This window comes from Halyomorpha halys, unplaced genomic scaffold (assembly GCF_000696795.3).
Source record: "Halyomorpha halys isolate HHAL.00 unplaced genomic scaffold, Hhal_1.1 Scaffold2195.1, whole genome shotgun sequence".
Lineage (NCBI taxonomy): Eukaryota > Metazoa > Arthropoda > Insecta > Hemiptera > Pentatomidae > Halyomorpha > Halyomorpha halys.
The window spans coordinates 223,224-235,836 of record NW_027112476.1 but is presented as its reverse complement, the minus strand read 5'-3'; the positions used below and the strand labels follow the sequence as shown (position 1 = coordinate 235,836).

General features: G+C 31.6%; 1 long non-coding RNA gene across 1 annotated transcript; it reads right to left on the bottom strand.

Annotated features, from left to right (window-relative positions):
• Positions 1-9,230: 9,230 nt before the first annotated feature.
• LOC106691258 (uncharacterized) lies at positions 9,231-12,300 on the bottom strand. The gene is made up of 2 exons (XR_001344754.2): positions 11,013-12,300; positions 9,231-9,520 (listed from the first exon to the last, which is right to left on the bottom strand). It is a non-coding gene; the product is annotated as an uncharacterized lncRNA (long non-coding RNA).
• Between the last annotated feature and the right edge of the window lie 313 nt (positions 12,301-12,613).

Here is a 12,613-nt window from a genome sequence, read left to right as displayed (position 1 = left end):
TACATCCTGCCAACTGTCTAATTTATAAAATTTATGGAAAGAGAAGGATAAAAAAAAGGGTAAATTGAACAATTATTCCAATTAAATGAATGATGTAACCAAAAAGTATAAAGTAAGTCGTAATAATGTATTTCTTTATAATAAATTCATAATGTTTCAAATAAATAATTATGTATAATGATATAACATTGGAAGAAGGACTATTATTTTGCAGAGAAATGGTTCCAATAAATAAAAGGAGGAAAAAAAATGCGATTATCTAAGTATCTATATTGGCTTAAGTTTACTATTGCATGTTTCATACTTAATAGTTATTTTAAAAAAAAATAATCAAAGCTCTATAACGAAATCTTCGACGTCCTCATCCTAAAAAGGGTGGTAGGGAATTTCCAGCAGCACCACCACCGAAGAGATTAGGCAATGAGCTGTTGCCTAATAGTCCTGGCGGGAAGATGAAGCCATAGGAGCCCGCCACGAAGGAAAAAAATACTACCAATGGTTGTATCATATCTGGGACTGACTGTATCCTACCATGAATATCAGCCAATATATACTGTTACTGTTATCTATTTTATTGGCAAAGGTCACTCCTACCTCTCTGGTTCTTTTTTGCTAATACTGCATTGGTACACAAGCATACGTTTAGGGTGACCAATAGTGGTTAGAACAGTTTGATGAATCTTACTAGTCCATGAATACTTAAAATAGTATTTATTTTTTCTTAAGAAAATAAGATACTGAGACCTACACTGATAGAGATCAATAAATTTCTTGTCCTGAATAATCCTGACAGAACTTAAATATGCGGAAAATACTATATTTTGTGAGTAATAATGGACATTAGAGAATCATAGAGAATAAGATGGACCGTGTCTAAGAATATCCGGAATCTCAATGAACCAAAAATTAAAGAAAGCATAATCAAGAAGTTTGTTGAAAGAAGTAGATATTTAATAACCACGTTTTCTTAAAATCAACAAAAGAAAGTAAAGATTTGATATAGAATTTGAGTGAATAATTGACATTGGCCAAGAGATAATAGACTTAAAATAAATGTAACCCAACAATATCATCTTAAAGGAAAGACTTTTTTTTTTTAATTTGGAAATAATGCATACTTTTGAAATGAGTATACTACGATTTGTGATACTATTTCTGAATTTTCATTATCTACATCAATGTGACATTACCCAAGTGCAGAGTTTATCGTATAGCCATGAAAAGATATGGATGGCCTTTGCCAATAAGGACATTGCAGAAATAGTATATATTGGCACAGAACGCAGATGGAGTACAGTCAGCTGCAGATATGATCCAACAGTTGGTAGTCCTCTTCTCCTTGGTGGCCGCCTCCTACGGCTTCATCTTCCCACCAGGGCTTCTCGGCAATGGCACCAACCCTTTTGCTCCCTTCTTAGGTTGAGAATATGCTATCTGGACCATTTAACCACGTTATGCATCTAACTATGGGACTGGTTCTTCTTCATCAAGTAGCTTGTTTTTGTGATAAAATACATTTATTATAATTAATTATTTAATAGAACAATGAAATCTAAGTATATATGTTCTTGTTAACCTTTTCTGATTTCATCCTAGCTATAGTTGAACTACATGTACTATTCACTCTCGGTTTTTTCTCCCTTTTTTCTGTGAAAAAGGTAAAACGAAAGATAGGAAACCTTTGAAATTTGAGTCAGGCGTTTGTAATTCATTCATCCACGTTGTAGCGATGAGTCGAAATTATGAATGAACCTTTGTAAGAACTGACATTAAATCTAAAATAAAGAAAAATTCTGAGGGGGATCGAGAGGAGTAATTGATGAAAGAAAAATAAATAAATCAAAAATAATATGAGTAATAACAAAGAAAATGTAAATGATGGGGATATAAGCAATAAAAAATATAAAATAAAATACATCATCACCATAATTTAAAAAAAATTCTAACTTCATTTTTTATCAAATGTTAAAATTAATGCATTTATTTTCTGGAGGTAGTTTTCAGAACAAAATCATTGGTTTAATAAAGTCAAGTCAATCAATAGTCATCTCACATTTTTCAAAACTACCAAAAAAGATAATAAACGTATTAAACTTCAATATTCCTGAAAACTCGACGATAGATAAAGAATGAAGTTAGACGATTTTGAAATTAAGGGTAAGATATGTAATAATAAATTATAATCAAAGCATGATGATTAAACTATTAAATGATTGTTCTTAACATCATTTAATCATATTACTGTTATCCATTATCCTTTGTAGTTATTAAGTATTTAGAATGAGTGGCAAACGAAGTATAAGTTAGAACTAGGAGCAGAAACATTAAGTGTTTCTCACGTGGTAGAAAATATTTACTTATACCTCCTACTTTCAGCACCTTTCCTACATAATTTCCTTGATATTCTCTGATGAATAAGGGTTTTGTGGTCGTGAAAAATTTCGGATTCAAGTTTTCGACGGAATTACATGTTTTGAGTTCCCTGAGTCCAAAAAAACTTGTCTCATAAAATGGTCTAAAGGTATGTCTGTGAACAGTCTTACACAAAAACCAAAATTCATACGAAACTGATGTACATTATATATATATATAGGCAAGTTATTCCTGGCTTGTGACAACATCGTTTTCTGCTTTCGTTTAAAAATTTTTATAACAAATTTTTAATAAATTAAAATTTATTATTTATAATTATCGCCTTCAATCGAAAGCGAAAATTCAAAATATACGCACTTAAGCAGATTTTTTCTTTAATTTGCATATTTATTTAATTACCTGTATTTTTTTAAAATGTAATTTTATCAATTTCTTGTGTATATCATCTCAGGTTAAATGGGATATTGGTATTTATTGGTACAATAGAAAAAATGTAATAACTGAGTTTTGATCTTTAAATCTATACTATCAATTAAGGTATTTTATGATTTCAATTACTGTAGTTTTAGTTTATTTCTGTTTTAATAAGGTTTTATTAAGACAGAAAAAAATAACTCAAGAAATTTGCTTGTTTATTCTGGCTTAAAATTATTATTCTATAGTTATAAGTCAAATTTGCCAGTTATTGAAACCATCTTCCACTATTTATTCACTATGTGTGGTTTGGATATCTGATTTCTTAATAGTTGCAAGTCTATTTACCTGAAAAGGTATCGTTTTATCTTTTCAGCATTAAAAAAAAATTATCATAATCATTTTATCCCCTCTACCCCTTGCGCAGTGTGCGGTTGCAATTTGCAGAGTCTCTTGGACTATCTCCCTTATCCTACTCCAGGCCATAACCCACCTCCTGAACTCCTCCTTAACATTCTTCTCCTAGGAAATGCGTGGTCTTCCTGTTGGCCTTCTTCCTTCCACCCGAGTCTCACATATCTATTTGGCAGTTCTTTCCTGGTCCATCCGAAGGAGGAGCTCGAACCATCTTAGCTTGTACTCCTCTAGGATGCTCTTAGCCGGTTTGAATCCGATGTTAGTTCGAATGGTACTGTTCCGTACTTTATCTCGCCATGTCCTTTCTTCCACCTTACGAAGGTACCGCATCTCCATGGATTGGATCCGGCTCTTGTGTTTCGAAGTGAGGGTCCACGATTCGGAAGAGTAGGAAAGAATAGGGAGGAACGTCGATTTGTAGATCATTATTTTAGTTTTTCTCGTCACCTCTCTTTTGCCCTGTCACCCCTTCGAAGTAAACTAAATATTCTTCTAAGATTCTTTAAGAAACTTCCTTATCAATGTAGCCGCTTTAATTGAGATGAGCACCAAGATATTTGGAATTCTGGACCAGCTCTAGTCTTTATCCATTTAGAGAAACATTTGGTCTTTTCCGGGTTAATTTTCATGTTTATCGAGGCCATTTTTTCTTGCAGAACACTTATGTTGTATTGGAGGTCTCGATCGTCGGCATCCAGAAAAACCAGGTCATCTCCAAAAGGCAACACAGAAATGTTTATAGGTTGAAAGTTCCTGTGTCCTAACTAAAACAGTCTCATTCTCAGTTTAGCTTTCTTTATCGAGGACTACTATGAGCAGCGGGCTCAAGCAACAACCTTGAAAAATACCTGATTTTGTCTCGAATTCCTATGATGTGGTTCCTTGTCCTAATCACTACCATCTCTGAAAACAGAACGAAAAGAGCTGGATTGGTTTTACGGGAATAAAAATGAGAAGAAAAATATTGGCCAAAAAAGTGATTAACACACCACCGCAAGAGGTATAATTAAATTACACAAAGTTAACAAAAACACGTATATTTTGATTTCATCGTTCTATTAAATAGTTAAATATAATAAATGTATTCTTATACACAAACAAACTATTTTATGAAGAAGGACCAAATCCACAATTAGATGTATAACCTGGTTAAATAGTTCAGATAACATATTATCAACCTAAAAAGGGAGCCAGAGGGTTGGTGCCGTTGCCGAGAAGTCCTGGTGGGAAGATGAAGCCGTAGGAGGCGGCTACCAAGGAGAAGAGGACTACCAACTGTTGGATCATATCTGCGGCTGACTGTACTCTATCAGCGTTCTACGCCAATATATACTATTTCTGCAATGTCCTTATTGGCAAAGGTCATCCATATCTTTTCATTACTATGCGATAAACTCTGCATTTGGGTAATATATTGATGTAGATAATGAAAATTCACAAATAGTATCATAAATCATAGTTTATTTATTTCAAACGTATTATTATTTCCAAATAAAAAAAAAAATCTATCCTCTGAAATAATGATATTTTTGGGTGACATTGTGCTCGCTGTCATTTTTTTCTTGGCTAATACTTAAATTATGTATATTTACCGATACCTAGTACTCATTTAAATTCTATATCAAATCCTTACTTTCTTTTTTAATTATGAAAAAATGTACTTAATACTTCTTCCATGAACAGCAGAATAATAAATAAAATCCAGTGCGTGTATCACACAATTTTCACACATCACCTTGAGATGAAATAATTGTTGTTGTTGTTTGGGACTTTTGGGCGTAAAACCTTAAGGTCATCAACGCCCACGCTTCTCACTTTATAATTCTATTTCAAGATTTGAAATAATTTAATTGCTAATTAAGTATGAATAATTAATCATTTTAGATTTTTTAATACATATGACAAACTTTTGGGTTTAGATCTTATTCAAAATATTATACTTTTTTAAGAAAATTAAAACCATTTCTATGTTCTTCTGGTCATCATTTAGGGCATCTGAAACACTCGGTCCCACTCCCAATCTACGTAAGTTCATGCAATAGAAATGACATTCCTCAAATATGTGACTGACTGTAAGTACACTGTTGCAGTATTGACATTTTGGCGGTGGTTGCTTATTGATCAGGTATACATGAGTTAAATTCGTATGACCTATTCTCAATCTGGCTATAGCTACCTCCTCCCTGCGATTGGAACGGTTTGATGCGGTCCACGGTTTAATCGTTTTTTTAATAGTTTTTAATTTGCTTGGTGGGCTTTCATTCCACATGGCTTGCCAACCAGCTAATATTTCATTTTTCATCGGGAGACTTATTTCTTGAGGTGTCAGAATGGGAGATGAAATAGTACAAGAGCCTAAGAGGAGAAAGAAGGTAGTATTTCAATTTTTGATTACTTAATTGAAAACTAGGTATAATTATTAGTCAAAGTTGATGAGTCTGCCAAGTATAGGTAGGGGGAATAAAAAATGGCGGCTATTTCAAAATGTTAAAAACAATTATTTTACAATATCTTTACATCTAATACAATATCGGATATCTTTACAACTACCAACAATATTAGAAAATGAAAGAGATCATCATTTAAAGTAGAGTAAATTTGCTAAAATGTAAGCCCTGATAGAGCTATTTACGTTCAATAGTACTTGAGATATAGCTTTTTGAAAAAGAACATTTCATAAAAATGTTGTACTGAACGTAATAAAATATCAGCAGTGAGTTAATTTACTTTGAAAATCTATATCTCAGGAACTATGTGACGTACATATGTCTATTAGTACTCAAATCAAAGCTAGTTTAATGAGCTGTAAAGTATGACGTTTATTTTCGTGGGAATAGTATTTTTCGTGAAAGTTAATTGAAAATAAATTGATTTATAGTTGTTCAGGCAAATTTTCATTTTCCAAATTTATATTCATATACAAATATCATAAAAACTACTAAATCTACGAAGATAAGTGTCATAAACTATTTTATAGTAAGTTAAATTTCCTTTATTTTGAGTGTTGGCAGACATATGTGCGTCTTATGGGTTATCTAGAGATATATTTTTTCAAAAATCAAACATTTTATACGAACAACTAGAAATTAACATTTTGTGAGTTTATTTCGTCAAATATCCTAAAACTACTACTTCTACAATGATAAACATCAACTATTTTATAGTAAATTAAACTAGCTTTAATTTAAGTGCAGAAAGACATCTGTACATCCAATGGTTTCTGAAATAAAGTTTTTCATAAATTAAACTTATTGTCCGAACAACTATAAATCAATTTATTTTAGGCAAATATCTACTATTTCTACGAAGGTAAACTTCATAGACTACTTACTTTATAGCACATTAGACTAGCTTTAATTTGATACCTAATAGACATGTACTTCACATAGGTCCGGAGATATTGATTTCTCAAAATAAATTAACTAACTACTGTTATTTCAGTACATTTTTATGAAATGTTACTTTTTAAAAGGCTGTAATTAAAAAAAAAGGAAAATGTATATAGCTCTATTAGGGCTAACATTTCAGAAAATTTACTCTTCTTTAAATAATGTTATAGATTTTCTAGTGTTGTAGGTAGTTTTTAAGATATAGAGCTCCGAATGAAAAATTAATATTTCTTTAAGGTTTTAAAACAGCCGCTATTTTTCATTCTCCCTACCTATACTTGGCAGACTCATCAGTTTTGACTAGTAATTATACATAGTCTACGTTAAAGTAATAAAAAATTGGGATTAACTGCCTTTTTACCTGGCCTAGGGTTAATTGGGTTGGAGAAATCTGCCTGTTTTTCTTTCCGGCTCTTATACTGAAAATAGTCCTTGTGTAGGTGTCCTTCAAAATAGCTCTTAATTTGTTATTTTTCATGATAATCCCCTTACTGTATATTATATATAGATAAATGTAAGTAAAATTTGATATCGTAATACCTACTATGAAAAAATTCTTTCATATTTCATATTCATCCGTTGTTTATAACTATGAAAAATGAGAGATGTATAATCTTTTATAATAAACAAAATTAAAGATACTTTAAAATTATAATTTTTTTTTTGTTTTGCTATGAAAATTTGTACTTAGCGGTTTCTTAGGGTGTGAAAAAAAATTATGAACTTCCCTGCCTATATTATTTTGCCTTGAGTTGTTAGTTTATGCCTTAATCGTTAAACGAACAGTTTAATTAAGCCGTGTAAAATGCAATCGCACTTTCAGTTATTTCCGATTTCTCAGTGTTTTAGGCGGATACCTGAAAACTGTTGGGCCCTATAGATGATAATTAAATTCATACATTTTATGTTACGATTGCCGATAAGAGAGGATGATTATTTAATATAAACAAAATTAAAAGTACTTTCGAGGAAGGTTTTTTGAAAATTCACCAGTTAAGCCCTTGCATACTATTCCAATAAGGAAAATACTTGCTTATATTAGAGTTTACATGTTTTACCTTGATATACTGAATTTAATCAAACTTTTTAGAGCCGTTTTTGAGAATATCGATTTTATTGAGTGGCACTTCCGGTCCATCCATATTAACAAAAATGTTGAAGTATTCCAGGCATACAATCCCCTTAAATGTGTTATTTCAGTTTCATACGATTTTTCTTTTTGGAGCTAGGCCGTTCGCATACAAACATTTTGAGAGAATCAGGAGACATCAAAACGTGTAATTTAGTTAAAAACTCGTATTCAAACTTTACATAAACGCTTTACTTAACCTTCTTAAGCTTATTAATCCCGCGTATACCATGATCCTGAAAGATCTTTTAATTTTGTAGTTTTCACATAGTATGGAAAAATATGGAGTATAGAAGTTTTTGTTTACAGCGATCATATCTACTTGCTGTTCTTCCATCGATTCATTATCATGTTCTTCTGACTTGAATAATTTTATTGCCCTCTCTGAATATATCTTTGTCATTTTTTTTAATTTTGTATTCGTATGGCTCAATTCCTCTACTGAGGACATATACGTCCCTCTAGTCATCTCTAGAATTAGATTACCTTCTAGAAAGAGTACCAATACAACCCATGAAGGGTCAGGGGTGAAGTACTTTGTAAGGAAGTACTGTTACTAGACCATCGATTGTGTGAGGAGGTGATTTGGTCAGAATCATGCTCGACCTCAAGATTTTTACCCAACTAAGGGTGCCCACTTAATGAAGCGTCTGATTTACTTTATTAGTTATCTTTATTATTTTATACATTATTGAACTAAGTTAAATCATAGTATATAAAAAATTGAGAAAAATGCAATAGTATCTCAAAAACATCATGTTGTACACATAATTAAAATCTTTTTACAATGAAACAGATATTTGTTATTACTTTTCCTGGTACGATACATTTCGTTGTTAATTATCCCGGTAATGCGAAATAATTTCTGCATGGAGTGTTCTAGTAACTGAAAAGTTTGGATCACAGAAAGTATAAGGAAAAATGGTAAAATAAATTCAAAAATATGAATGCATATAACTATTTTTTTTATATTTTTTACATATTTCATTGGAAATTTGATGGTTAGACGTTTAAAAAAAATTAAGTTCTTCTGCAGAAAATTCTTCTCCCAGACATTGTAACAGTGATTAAAATAACTTGCCTACATATCTGGAAGTTACAAATGGCCTTTACATACGTGCAATTTTATTTGAAAATAAAAATGTTATTGCCATGTTACCAAGATTACACTGTACTTGTATTTACGCATTTCCCATTACATTGCTATTTAGTGACTGACCAATTTATCCGTAGAGGCCAATTTGTTGATAATTAATCAGTTATAATTTAATTTAATCGACTTATTTTACAGTATTTTAAAATTTGAGGGTGTACCACATAGTATTTAATCGTACCATTGCACTAATAGATCTATTGTTGCTGATATAAATTATCTTATTTCAAACTGTACAGTTCTTTTCCAGTTCAGTACTAAGGATATTCGTTCCAAAAATTGTACAGAGTAAGGAGTGGAACAAAGTTATTAAGATGGATTGAAATATATAAATAAATGATAAATGAAGTCAGCATTTAAGAAACCAGTACAGATTTATTAAAATACAACACAATCATTAGTGGCAAAAGCATTGCGTCTCGGCCTTTTTAATTTAATCTTCACTTCAAAGGAAAGGGCAAGGACATGTTCATCCCAGGCATCATCCCAAGAAGAGGCAGGAAGAAGCCGTGGGAAGCGACGACCAGGCAGGCGAAGACGAAGATGCTTTGGATCATGGTTGGAGATGACTGTGCCACAGCTGAGGTTGAGTAGCCATTTATAGCGACACTTTTATTCGAGGTCTCCCTTATCTTATCTCAGAGGCTGCAAATTTTTACAAAAATTAGGTTAGAAGTAAATTATAAATGTCACTTCGTTTGTTTGTTATATTGCAAAATAACCAATAGATTAATCAAAATTTTATAATTATAATTAATTCTTGGTTTCACATTCTTCATTTACATTTGTTTTTCGAATGGGTTTTTCAGAATTTTTAATTTCTTCTCAAAATGAAAATAAAATCGTTAAATAAAATGATCATTAAATAATTTCATTGTTCGATTAATGTTGTATGAAACAAAGAAAGAAGTATATCACCCTTAAGCTGATATGCCTTAAAGGTCTAAGAAAAAAAATTTTAAACGTCAAAAACTATTATACAAGTAATCTACAAAACGATAGTTGATAAGACAGTTGTCCAGAATAATGAATTGATTTATTTTTAATTTAAATAGAAAAATCATATTACTATTTTGGACTTATGAGGTTTCTGAGCTAAGTAAAAATTTTAAAGTTTAGATTAATATTTTCTTGGTATGAAACATATTTCGTTTTAGAAGGTGGAAGTGAAATACTTTAAACGGAAATTTTAACGTTTGTACTCTGCTCAATGTTCACTTGATCTTTTTCGAAAGTACCGATTGTTAGTTCATATATTATATCATAGGTTAACTGATGGATTTGTGAGTTTGTAAAATGGTTTAACTTTGTGTTTATTTTGACATTTTACAAAAAAAAATTTAATTTTACAGCACGAGATCATAGATCTCCTCTCTCTTCGTTCATCCATCCACTCATTAAACACCAGATCCCATCCGAATGATTTATATATCTATAGAAGCTCTAGAACCTTCTTCTTTAGCAAATCCTTCGTCATACGTGCAACCTCCCTCTGGAATTCTCTTCCCATCTCCATTCGCCAGTCCTCATCCATTCTCTCCTTTAAACAACACCTATTCCTTCATTTATTGAATAACCAAACATCTTTGTATTCAAATAAATAGGCAGTTATTGATTAACATTATAAACAGTAGTAAAGCCAATATACCAATGTAATTTCATTCTACTATCTGAAAATTTGTAAACGCTCGCCAGATATATGAATCTTGTAATTATTCTTAGGGGACATATGTCCCAGAATAAAGTTATTTTTTCATTTCACGACTTAAAAGGATGTCTTTTCTTTTAGTTCTTTCAAAATATTTCATTTTTCTAGCATCTAAATATTTAAATGTGATGTTTGACTATTAATTTTACATACATAGGAAAGGTGAAATAAAAAAAAACAAATAAATTTGATATAAGAACCATAACAAACGAGATCGAGATGTCAAAACTTAGTGTGAATTAATAAATGGCCTGTTGATTCTGGGCTGACATCAGTTAGAGATATGTGAATCATGTATGTCTCATAAAAAATCTTTTTCTATTTTGAAGTACCTAAAAGACTTTTTGGATGGTTATATTAATATATTTAAAATTTAAAATTACTATAATAATGAAGACTAAAATTTTCATTGATTATGCGGGTTATTACCCTATTCCTGATTGATTTTATCAGAATCCGTCCACTGATTTCGCTTACAGATGCGTCAACTTGTTTTTTCTCTGCACACCTAAATTCCGAAAATAGTTGGTCCTATTTGGCCCAAGTAAGGAGGAAATTTGAGGATTTATGTGAAATGGGTCTAGTACCAATGTCATTCATTATATTTCTCCACTCATCGATACGCAAAAGTATTTTTCTTGACATACACGTTTCGAACACAGCTCCTTCTTAAACAAAAAACTAAATTAGTTCTCAAATCTTGATACATTGTACATTATGTAGTTAAGTAAAAAATTCCTAGAATACTGGCTGTATATGGCTCTCTTCTTGAAGTCAATAGAGTAGAGAACAGACCGTCAGTCCAGGTACTCTACAGAACTACCAGCTGCTAGATCACTGCCTTAAGACTTCTTAGCTAGTTAAGACCAAGGCTTACAGGCTTAATCACCTTCTAACATATCCTAATCGCTCTACCTGTCACAAATTATTTATTTACAAAATATTCAGACCGGCCCTCCTCTTCAAAGCAACTACACTCGCTGGTCGTTTAAAGAGAAAGCAACACTTGCATTGGGAATGTCTTGTATACATGTAGGTAACAGAAGTCACCCTATCCCCTTAAAATCATAAATACTCTTAGTGAAATGACCATTAAGAATATGTTGCTGAAATAAAAGCATCATCAACAATAAGCTACTTTAGGATAACTAGTGGATTTCGGGCTCAAGTAAATAATCAAATTAAAAAAAAACAAAACAGGAAAAATACAATCTACAAAAAAATAAATAAGTATCTATTTATTTTGTTAAACATATTACATTAAATTAAGTTCTGAGTTAGTTAAACTTTACTAACTATAGCAATATAATGTAATCCATAAATAGGATCTATTCATTATTTTAAATTTTCCAGAATTTCCATTCTTTTAACTACCACCGACTAACAGTAGATCACAAATATATTCATCTTAAGAATAGAGCAAGAGGGTTGCCATTTCCTCCCCCACCCAAGGGGTTGGGCAAGAATGAAGCAAGAGGGTTGCTATCTCCTCCGCCACCAAAGAGATTGGACAGGAATGGAGCATAAGGGTCGATACCTCCTCCACTGCCAAAGAGATTGGGAAAGGATCCATTGCCGAGAAGTCCTAGGGGAAAGAAAAATCCGTAGGAGACGGCCACGAAGGAGCAAAGCACTACTAAGTGCTGGATCATATCTGCAACAGACTGTACTCTCTCAGAATTTCTGCTGATATTTATGCGATGCCTGCAGTCTACTCATTCAAGGTCTCGTTTATCAGAAAATTTGCAATAATAATTTTTAAAAATTGCATGTAGTGATTTATTTAGTGTGATACATACACCTTTTGCATTAAATGTAATTTAAAAAAATTAATACTTTCTTCTTTACATGTCTCAGTGTTTTTATTAATTTCCATATAAATTCTCAAATAAATTGTCAATTGTCTACAATTTATTACCAAAATGATCTCAACTAAAGTTATTTATCTCTTCAGGTACCTATATTTTCATTGAGACTGTCCGCCTTACTGGCTGTATGTGGCTACCACAATCCGCTACTCACCAATTGCT